Below are 12,444 nucleotides of genomic sequence, written 5' to 3' on the forward strand. Positions count from 1 at the left end.
ATTAAACTCTTTTCAATGAAATACTAAATGATTTTAAAATGAAAACAAAAATGTGAAATGCTCAGCTTTGTGCCGTTGATTTTAATTTTACTTTGTGGCTTTAGGCCGGATAAAGCACACTTATCTTAATAATTTAACAATAAAGACAAATTTTGTGTTTCTGATTGAGGTAAGATTTATACCTATTTCAAATTATCTTTGTGAACCACCCTCCCTTTAATAAGAACTGTAGTTCCCAAGTCTCTTTCTATTATCTGTTCAGCGTAAAGGGGGGTTAATTTATTACCAAGTCTGGTGTTTCTTTTTACCAGTACCTTTTCGCCTGGGTGAAATTTACGTTCTATTCTTTTTTTGTTATGAGTATTTAGCTCTAGTTGCTGTACATGCTTTAATCGTGCCGGTATTTCCGTGCTTATATTTGTATTTTCATTCATGGGTCGAAATATATCAATTGGCCTTTGGTTGGTTACCGAATGAATTGTTTTATTGTATTCAATAAAATGCCCCTTTCCAATTTAATGCATCTAGCAATCTCTATCAAAGTGCTGTGGAACCGTTCCACCTGCCCGTTAGATGCACTGTGGAGAGGTGGAGCATTAACAACTTCAATACCAAAACTGTTGGCAAGGAGATATGTGACAGTATTGGAATTAAATGACTTCTCATTATCACAATAAATGGTCTTAGCATTAGGGAATATGTTCAAAAGTTGCATGAGCTGGGGCTTAATATCCACAATAGTTCTAGATTGCATAGTTTGCACAACTGCAAATTTGGAAAATTTGTACAAACATGTTAAAAAAAATTTTGAATCTGTTGAGAATATAAGTATCAATGTGCAATATTTCTCCTAAATATGAGGGGATTGGTGTTTCAGCTATTTTATGCCGTTGATGATGTCTATTATATTTTGATTTTGAACAGATTTTGCAGTTTCCTACCGCTTCTTTTGCTTTCTTTTCCAGTTTTGGAAAAAAGTAATCGTTTAAAATTTGTTTTACATTTTCTTGTACTGCGCGGTGAGCGCGATTATGTTCTGTTATTATTATTTCCATCTGATCATTTGGATCAAAGATATCGGTCACAAATTTCTTAGCATATTTAAACTTGGTATTTGGAAATAATTGTACAAGATCATGTTGGATATGGGCTAGAATAGGCAAGCTGCAATGAATTGCATTCACTACGTTTGTGTTTACAAGGTCTTGAATAGTTCCTAACAGAGTGTTTTTGTAACGAAAGTGAATAACATGTCTTGTCCTATTTCCAAATACAATAAAAGTTCGTTTAGATGGGTTCTCAGCTTCTTCAATAATAATCTGGTTTTTGAAACAATTTATGGGCTTTTCAACTGCCTGTATGGTATACGTCAAAGACCGTTCACTATGAATTGTTGCACAATCGGAATTCGAATCCTGTTCCACCAAGTTAACCTGCTGTCGCGACAAAGCATCTGCGACATTGTTCTCCTTTCCCGGTTTGTAGTGCAATTTTGCGTTATGCTCATCAATAAATGCCCTCCGACGCTTGAGTTTTGCATTCGGATTTCTATCGGAAACTGCAAATGTTAGTGGTTGGTGGTCTGTGAATATGTTCAAGTGCTTTACACCATAGAGATAGTTTCTGAGATTTTTTAATGCCCATACTATGGCCAGGAGCTCCCTTTCGTTTGTTGCAAAATTAAGCTCATTACCTTTCAAGGTCCTAGATATCATGGTGATTGGCCTGCCATTCCGAGACAAAACAGCACCCAGGCCATGGTTAGAGGCATCGGTTGTCAAATCAAAAGGTTTTTTGAAATCAGGATAGGCGAGCATTACATCTTCGGATATTAAAATACTTTTCAAAGTATCAAAAGCTTGGTATTGTCTTGAATCTAATGTTACTTTTACTTTCTTCGACTGATTAGCGCTGACTTTTCCATTCTCACCTTTTAGAATGTCGGTCAAAGGTTTGGCTATGCTGGCAAAGTCTTTGATGAAACATCTATAATAGCTTGCCAGTCCCAAAAATGATCTCAGAGAGTATAAATTTTCGGGGGCTGGGAAGTTCAGCATTGTATGTACCTTGTCTGGGCACGTTTTAATACCTCCTCTTGAAACGATAAACCCGAGATACTCGATTTCGTTTTTAAAGAAATGAGACTTTTCTACTGATACCCTCATATTGGCATCATATAGGCTCTTTAAAACCCAGTTTACGTCCTCAATATGTTGCTCTTTTGTTTGCGAAAATACTATTACGTCGTCTACGTAAACATAACAGCTTTTGCCTATTCGTTCCCTTAGTACGTCGTCTATGGCCCTCTGAAATATGCTAGGAGCGTTTTTTAAACCGAATGGCAGTCTGCGAAATTCATATTTGCCATTGCTTACGGAAAACGCTGTTTTCTCCCTGTCTCGCTCTGCGAGTTCGATCTGGTGAAAGCCCGATTTTAAGTCAAGTGTTGAAAAGTATTGCGACTGACCTATGTTAGACAAGATCGACGTTACATTAGGTATTGGATACTTTTCATCGATGGTAACTTCATTTAACTTTCGGAAGTCTACCACCAGGCGTTTTTTCCTGTTCCCTAACTCATCGAAGCCTTTCTTGTCTACCACCCAAATTGGATTATTATAGGGAGATCTAGAGGGTCTAATAATGCCATTATGCAAAAGTTCTTTTATTTCATTTTTCACAAAATCTGCTACGCCTAGTGGATAAGGGTATAACCTGGAGTATATGGGCTCTTCACGTTTTGTACGAATGGTTGCGACTATATTAGTGTTATATGGTAAAGACTCATTTGGATCAGCAAACGCATTTGATCGTTTACGTATCATTTTTAAAAACTCATCTTTCACTGTGAGGGGTACGCTTTCATGTTTAATTTGTATAATATTTATGTTTTCACATTCACTAAATAATAACTTTTCTATCCCAAAGTCGTGGGTAACAATACCTTTTTTCAGGTCCACAATGGCATTAACCTGCGTGAGTAAGTCAAGCCCAATTATCGCATCAAAATTTATTAATGTTGGCAAAATAACAAAATCAGAATTTATTCCAAATAAATGTACCTAACATTTTTCACTTACTTTAGTTTCGCCATGAATTGACTTAACTAAAAATGGTTTGGCTAAAGGTAGGATTCCTTTTAGCTCCTTAAAGGGCCTTATATAACTTTTTGAAGCCCCTGTATCTATTAACATTTTTATAATTCTTTTCTCATCTCCTATTGTTCTGCTAACTCAAAGCAGCAGTGACCTTTCCCTAAAAAATTTATCTCGTCCTCAATATCCTCAACTTCGCTCTTTACCAAGTCATCGTAAGAAAATTTATCGGCCCTATCTTGGGTAATATGGTTAATTCTTTGCATTTTAGGCCCGGTATTCCTTTCAAAATCAGAGCGACGCTTAGGTTGTTGTCCTAGGTTACCAGTATTTTGGGGAAACTGTCTTTGCCTAGACCCTTGAAAATTATTGGCTTTGGTTTGATCTAAAGTATCGTTCGGCGAATTTTTGAGCTCAAAGTTTGATGGACGACGAAAGCGAGACGTTGACGGATCTATTTCCATTGGTTCAGGTCTTTCCTGCGTACCGTTTTGAGTAAAACTACGTTTTTGTTGCCTATTGTAATTATGCTGGAAATGTGGATTCTTATGGGTATTAAAATATTCCAACTGACTATTGTTGTTTTCAAGAGACCTTCTGTCAGAAGGTTGGTTCCTGCTATTATTATCAAAACGCTTTGAAAAAAATGTCGCGAAGGTGTAGCGTTCATGATTCGCTTCTAGCTCCTGGGCAAGGGCCAAAGCAGACGGCAAGTCAGTTGGCCTTGAAGAAAATAAAATGTCACAAAGGGGTTTTCTGAGGCCAGAAATAAAGACGCGTAACGCATCCGTTCTGTATTTTTCATTTATGGAGTTCGCTAAATTGCCGTCGTAGGTCATTATGGTTTTATTAGTAAGAAGTATGAGCTTTCTCTCCACTTCATCATAAAATTGTATAACCGTAAGATTCCCCTGCCTTAAAGTACTAAGCTCCTGCTCAATCAAATAAATAGGTCGCTTATCTGCATAGGTAAAATCTAGCCTAGCTATAATGGCCTTGAAATTTAGCAGTGTTGAAGGAAGCTAGAACATTGTCTGCCTGACCCCTAATTTTGTTCCGAATTATTGCCACTGCTTGGTAGTGTTTTGCGCTTCCTTCATACCTCTCATAGAGTTTGTAGGCCGTGTGCGCAGCCTGCCTCCATGAAACATAATGCTCTTGTTTGCCGTCAAATTCGGGCAACGATTTGGCAAGGTCAAGGGTTTCGTCACATGGGACATTTCCTACAATTCTAACCTCTTCAAATGGTTCTACGTTTACAGATAATGTAGTAGCAAACTTTTTTGTGATTTGTTCTAATTTTGCATCAAAATCTTCTTTTTGTGATTTTAGTGCAGCCGACATCGCTGCAGCAACTATAGCCGTCAACTCATTAGAGTTCATACTTACTTCGCTTTCGCCTTCTAAAACTAGCGTATCAAAAAGGTTAGCTAGTTCAAGGTCGCACATAAACTTAAAATATAACACGCGGTTTCAAAAGGGTTTCCTTTGTATAAGCGAATTCTTAACAGGCTTAATAGAAAAATAACTGGGAAAACAGTTCAAGAAGGAGAAGATTCACCAAAAATTCACAAATATATGTATTGAAATAGGCTAATGATTTTTTGAATTATTTTAGTATTTCGTAAAATAACTGAGCATATCACCTACATATTTAATCTCATTTTTTAGTTAACTATTTTTTTGTTTGTTAATGTTGTATTCAGTTAAATGTGGTTTTTTATATGAGTAGTTAATATGCCCTTTAGATATGAACCAAGGTTACACCGTTCGATCTCAGGTTAAAGTGCTGTACTCCACCGATTTTATTTACAGGAGCACAAAATATGTAGTGATAATTTCCGTTGTTTAAGTTTTGTTCTTCAATATAGTTGGTAGACGTGTTGATTAATTAACCACCATTGCCTGGTGATTCTCCAAAGTCCCTTTTTTCCAATATCAGCAAAGGTCCGAAGCTATTATTTTATTTAAGTTTGCAGCGTTCAGTCTGATTTAACAAGTTCTTGGATGTGTTTTTCCGACGAGAATATTAATTTCAATTATTCTTAACTTCCCGTGCCCCACGTTGGGCGCCAGTGAATAAAAGTCTTAAACTTTTTATTAATATTAATTTAATTTATTAATCACATATACTGGTGTCGCTAAGTACTTCTCGTAGTACGACCTTCGTGATCCAATTGCAACGCTATTCTAATTAGAAAAACCTCCAACAAGAATAGTCATACCGCTTACTCAGTCTCCTGTGTTATTCGCAACTGTAGTTACTTATTCAATTCCAATAAGAATCAGGTGATCGTTCCTTGATCTTCCAGATAACTCACAAGTTACGTTATCCGACTCTGCTCAACATAATAGTCAAAGAACTCTCTCACTTGTTAACCGCAAATGTTAAACTTCATTATTAGCTTAAGAATAAAGTTACTTGTTGGCTCTACGTTGTCATACAGACAGATCGCTCTCCCAGCAATCAACTTACTCTTGCTTTGCAAGTGTTGGCGATGCTGTTAGGTGTTAGTGAAGAACAGAAATGATTACGAGGGTGCCCGCTGGACTATTGTGGCTTAACTTGCATCCTCGTATGTTGTTATTACTTTCAATTCCCAAACCAAAAAGTTTACTCTTCAGCTCTGATTACGTAAGTTATTTAAAACTCATCCCATAACATTAGTTAGCAATAAATAAAAGTTATGAAATAACTTCTTCTTTGTAATCTTGGAATAAAAAAATATAATCATAATAGGGCAATTCAGAATCATCCGAGTTTGCAAAATTATGCAATTGCAAATATTTACCATCAACAATGAACGTCTTTTTTGTGGTTTCTGTGCAACCCTTGCAAATACCATTAATTCACAGCTGATCGGTGAAGAAAAGCATTGTTTGTAAACAAAATTTTCGCACAAATGGGAAAATATTCCGAAAAAAGTTTTCATTAAAAATTAACTAACGATGAAGCTGCTGAAGAAATTATGGACATTGAAGGTAAGGAATATTTTTATGCGGCCCATAGCACAAATTTCACTTTTACTTCTGGAGCTTCCTGCAAGAAATCCAGTATACTCTGGATTTCTTTTCCGCTCCACTTTTTATTCGCCTTTTCGTGTTTTAGGCTTATTTTATTCAAAAAATAAAATAAAATAAAATACGAGTATACAAACAATATAGTACGGGAGGAGCTGGAGCACCGAAAGAGAAAACACAAAGAAAAAAGAGAAACGAAGAAGCCAGCCAATTGGAAGACTAGTAGAAGAGGATAACAGGAATTGACGATAAAACTCTTATATACATTTACACATATATATAATATATAACATATATATTATACCCCCAAAATACCCCTTGCGGGATGATAAAGTGAGTTGTATCGATTCCATTTAATATTATTGTATATTATGCACGTATGTATGTATGACTAAAATTACAGTTTTATGTAATCATACATAAAACCTGTAATAAAAAATCCGTTTGGTTAAAATAACGAAACTAGTACCAAACGGTAAGAATTTACGCTTTCTAGAAAAGATCAAAATGCTAATATAAAATATATACATATATTTCCAAATATACTATATATACATAAAAGTCATAGCCTTGCATGATTAACTTTGTGTATCCAAACCCAACAATTTAGCAGTCAGAAAAACTAATATTCAAGCATTTACTTACGAAAATTTTCCGGCAATACCCCTTCTGCTTAATAAAGCAGCAAGTCAGATTGCATATAACAAAATAAGCAAAGGCAAACATTAAAATTATAACATAAGTAAAAGCAACGCAAAAAACAAATATATATATATATGTATATAAAACAACAAAACATACATACCTACATATGTATATGCATATTTACCTAGTGTAGATATATTACATATGTACATATAAAAAATATAATAACAAAGTGCATACGGGAGCATATGTACCTGCACATTATCCACTTCGCTTTCGCGCTCTCTTCGAAGTGCGATCATACATACTTGTATATGCGAATATTTGTACATACATATTATCATACAGCATAGAATCTGCCAGTAATTTTACACCCTACACCGGCTACCAAATTATTAAAAATATTAATTTTAATTAATTTTCTAAAAAGGAAATCGTAACCCTGCGTAAATAACGGTTAAGTAAAACTCACAAATTACGTTTGTTGGAACAAATACAAAAAATCATTTTCACTAAATATACATAAGTTTGTGAACACAATCAAACAAAAAGCTCGGGTATACAAAAAAGTATTAACTTGAACAATATAATATACATTCAAACATACATACTTATATATTTAAACATAAACATTATTTTAAAGTCCACATTGGCATCTAGTCTGCAATCCCACTTGTTCTTTGTCAAAGGGGAATTGGAAAAAAAAAACATTACAGCATATTCTTTGCCCACATGCATTAGCACAAACAAATCGTGCATACTTAAGTACAAAGCATATTGATCTCTTCGACGAGCTCTCAATTGCACAAAACAAGTACATACAAACCAATTATTAGGGTGTGCCTATATACCTATATAGAAAATACTTAAAAATAATATTGGGGTTTGAAAACAAACAATATAAAATAAAAATAATATTAAAATAAAAACAAATTTAAATAGCAAATAAACAAGTAACGGCATTAATAAAACAAATAATCCGTCTTTTACGAAAAAAAAAAAAAAACGTTTATATACTTAAAAAAGTATTCAGTTCACACTGAGAAACCTTTACTTCATTTTAAAAAATATTTCTACATACAACTAAAATAATTAACAATAACAAAAATCATAGTACACCTGGAGCTACACGCTCAAAACAGGTTGCTAGATTTATTTCAGAAAGTGACAGTTTAACAAGATACTGCACTAGATTTGCCTCTTCACCGATTCACGAAAACTCGGAATCGTTATTAGAAATTAAAAGTCAAAATCTTAAAAATTTTTGGACTCGCCTCCAAGCGGCTTATGACGCCATTGTAGATTCTGACGATTCAGATCTACCACAAAATTTTAAATTATCTGCTACCGCAATATACGAAAACTGCTTGGACCATTACGAAGAAACAAAAGCTATGATCTCCGATCAACTAAAGCTCATTAAAGCAATTGCACCTACTCCACATCCGAGAGTAGAGCTGCCACAAGAAGACAGTCAGAAGGCAAGTTCAGGCATCCAACTCGAGTTGCCCGCATGTGACACAGAAACCTTTTACGGAGGTTATGAAGAATGGCCGTCCTTCCGGGACATGTTCACGGCCGTGTACATAAACCATCCACAAGCGCAAAAATTGTATCACCTCAGATACAAAACGAAAGGTCAAGCAGGCATATTAGTCAAACAGTTCGCATTAAATGACGACAATTTCAATTTGGCTTGGGAAGCTCTAAAAGCGAGATATGAAAACGAAAGAATACTGGTCGATAAGCAAGTAGCGACACTATTAAACTTGCCTAAAATCAAGAAAGAAACAAGTGAAGAATTTGTAACACTACAATCCACTGTTTCTAATTGTTTGTCGATTCTGTCGACACAAAATATTCCCAGACAGCTGGGACCCCATTCTGGTAAACATTTGCACCGCCGCATTACCAGAAAAGTCGTTACTTCTATGCTGACAGCTATCGCTGTCATCACAAAAAAAGTGCCCAACGTGGCAACAAATGAAAGATTTTCTCACCACCCAATATGAAATTGCGGAAAGGTTAGAAGAAAAAATAATCAAAACTAAGAACGACCAAAATGGAAGCTTAAATAGACCCCAAGCTAGAAGCAAAACCAAATCAAATAGAATTTTGAACAAAATACAATCGTTCACATCGGAACAAAGAAAACATATGTCATGCGAACTATGCACAAGAGGGCATAAGCTTAAAAATTGCGAGAAGTTTAAAAACTTAAATATTAACGAAAGGAACAATTTCATCAGGTCAAAAAGACTTTGCACAAATTGTATGTCACATGCGCATACGTATACAAATTGCAAAAGCAAATTTAATTGCTTCCATTGTCACAAAAGACACCATACAATGCTTCACTATAGCACTTATCCCCTATCTCACCAAAAAAGGGCGCATATTAAAAAAACCACGGGTTTAATTGCCAAAGCAAATCCCGAAAAAAACTGTAAAAATTGGCAAGAGACACCATGTTGCTCAAAGACACAAAAAATTCAAACGCTGCACAGCGGAATACAAAGTGGACTAGTTGCAGAACCAGTTTCCACCATACCAACTCAAGTTAAGGACAAATACCTTAATTCAAAATTAAGGAAATTGCAAAAGTTAAGGAAACTTCCAACAACAAACAAAATTATAAAAGATCAGTATTGTGAGCACTTCTCTAAAGCCACAACTACTCGATCAAATAATGACCGGTATGTCGTACGACAACCAATAGAGCCACAATTTTCTAATACCCCACATAAAGGTAGAAAAACCAAAGTCAGACTTCAATCTGACAATAATAAAAATTCAAATATCTGTCACTTTTCGACCCCCCAGGGTGGCCTTCGCCACTTATGATTACTGACGCAAGATTTACGGGACGAACAAATAAAACCGAACTACAGTTTCGCAGATATAAATACAGCGATGGGTAAACTATTCCCCACATACCAAGCCAATACGGTTTCTGAATATCTATATTGCGCACACAAAGCGATACCACGAACACAACCTAATTACTAATTCAATATGGCAAAATAAAAATAATATCGCTTATATCTTCAATTGCTTGATAGCTAAACTTTCAAATTATGAGCAAAAACTCAAAAAGAAAGTTAAGTGATCACCATATTTTCAATGCGATACAGTGACGCACCTACACTTACAAAAAGCAAAGGTCGCTCTTATCGCATCTATCCAAGCGATCCTCATATAGGTGGGTTATGGGAATCAGCTATACAAAGCATCAAATTAATTGCGAAGAACTTTCCATCCACGGCCATTCTCTCGCAAGATCCCTCGAATCGCATAGTCCTAACTGAAGAGCTAAGGAGTACCCATTCTGGCCACATCTGAGCCAGGCGTGGAGTTACCATCCTTCATAAGCCGATAACGCAGAAAAGGCAAATAATAAAAAACTAGTTTAACAAGATGGTAAAGAAATTTGAAACAAATATAAACCTATCAAAGAAACAACCGCAAATATAACAACTATGAAAAGCAGTTACAAACTCATAAATAACATTTACAGGTATTCTGCGCCCTCGGGTACACTACCAGAAGTACTCCGCTATACATGCAATCTCATATATTGCACATACGTGTAATACTAGGCAAAATATTTGCCTAGGGGGCCCAGTATGTTTAAATGAGTTAAGCCTCCCCCACTTTATTTGGGAAAAACTGGCGGACCCTAGCACAACTCAACTCCCCTGAGACGAACACCATACTTAACATCGGAAAACAGCATGCACTAATACAACACACCTGGGGACAACTTGCATTTCACCACAGCAGGATGACAACTATCTAATTAACAAAAGGATTGGATCATCGCTGCTTTTGACACACTCGCTTATACTTTCGAATAGAAACGTTGACCACACGGTTCCTTCGCGCTGATCTTTTTCGCATATTACCATTTGTTTATACATATACATATGTATGTACATATTCGCTAACATACGAATCAGCGTCAACTCGATCGCCAGCGTCGGCAAATAACTCTCGTAATATAATCGCCGTCCCTCCCGTGGATTATATTTACAAACTATATATACCTATATATATTATTAAAATATTCATTCAGTGATGTAAATAAAATTGTTGAAAAAATAAAGTGTTTACAAATAAAAAACGGACATTTTCATTTTAATTTACGTGGTGGTAGCTGCACCCCACTATATTGAGTGTACATTTCAACACGGTTTGCTTCATTTAATCTCTTTGTTTACAATGTTTTTATTTTTGACAGCAGCTGATAATTTGCAAACCAGTGTTGCAAATAATACAATGGTGTTTTAGTGTTGCTTATTTGCAAGGGTGTAGCAGGTGCATCGCTATACATTTTGATAGTGTAAAAGCAAAAATATGCTCGCTAATTTGCAATTACAAAGATGCAAGACCATTTGCACCAGATTCTGAATTGCCCTAATGATTTTTATACTATTGCAACCAGTTACTAAAGTGAATTATAGTTTTGTTCACCTAACGGTTGTACGTATCACCTTCAACTAATCGAGATAGATATAGGATTATATATAAATGAAATGAAAATTTGACAATGGGCGTGACTTCGCCCAATTTTTTCTGAAATTCCATATTTCGGGACCTGATCACCCGATTTCGACAAAATTTAGTATGTGGCATTCTTCTTACATTCTTTTTCCACATTGTGAAAATGGACAACCAGGCCTACTTTCCATATACTAATGTAGTTATGTGTAATTATAAATTCCACTTGATTCGTTCAGTTTCCAGTACACAAATCTAGAAACAATTAATATAACGAGATACAACTTTGAACGAATAATGTATTTAGTGTACGTCACCTTATGACCAAAATTTTTTTAAGTTCAACAATAACTTTTCAGGCCCCTAGATACCGAATATTGAGACCTCGGTACCTATAATTGACTTTTGATCGAAAATGTCGGTCAATGTGTGATATATGTATATAACTGAAATTAAGCGATAATTCTTCCTCTATAATGGTATGTCTTTATGTCAAAAATGGGTTGCATCAGACCAATACTTCCCTTAGCCCCATTATACTTAACATAAAGATTTTCGAACTTCCGACTTTGTACCGCATATAACGGCCAATATGTTAGTTATCCCAATGAAAATAAGAGAGAGCGTTTTATTCATAACAGTGTATTTTTGTGCCTAAAATAGATAAATTTAAGCGAAAACTTGGCCTATCCCCTATATAACTACGGAATTTATTATTAAAATCAAAAATATCAAGTTTTACAAATGTGCCTAATCTTCTTATCTTTTAATATAGGACAAAATTAGCATCTTGTTGCAACTCCGAGAAAGGTAAGCATTCACTGTCTGAATACGAAGACAGTATGTCGGCATTTGCTGCACTATTCGCATTGCTTTGAGCACTGATGTAATCTGCATCACCATCCTATTCTTGTTTTGACTCAGAGTCATAATCACGAAGTTAGATCGCTGAGTGTCACAATCATCGCCTTTTCCAGTCAGTGCTCGTAATAAGTTTTCTTCCTCTAACTGATACATGTTTTAGTTAAATTATTACCGGTAAACAATATATTTCCACGTTAAACACGAAAAAAAATATGTATATAAATAAAAACCGAAAATAGTTAACTTACCTTACAATGGGGTGTGTGATTAACAAGTGCGATCGTTGCTGACGCCGAAATAATTGTTTCGCACGAATCGG

The 12,444-nt window shown here is 35.4% G+C and overlaps 1 protein-coding gene across 1 annotated transcript in view; it reads right to left on the reverse strand.

Annotated features, from left to right (window-relative positions):
* Positions 1-12,444, reverse strand: part of LOC126765046 (importin subunit beta) — a 57,714-nt gene that overhangs the window by 6,147 nt on the left and 39,123 nt on the right. The window lies entirely within an intron of this gene.

The sequence above is a fragment of the Bactrocera neohumeralis genome, unplaced genomic scaffold (genome assembly GCF_024586455.1).
Source record: "Bactrocera neohumeralis isolate Rockhampton unplaced genomic scaffold, APGP_CSIRO_Bneo_wtdbg2-racon-allhic-juicebox.fasta_v2 cluster10, whole genome shotgun sequence".
In the NCBI taxonomy this organism is placed as follows: domain Eukaryota; kingdom Metazoa; phylum Arthropoda; class Insecta; order Diptera; family Tephritidae; genus Bactrocera; species Bactrocera neohumeralis.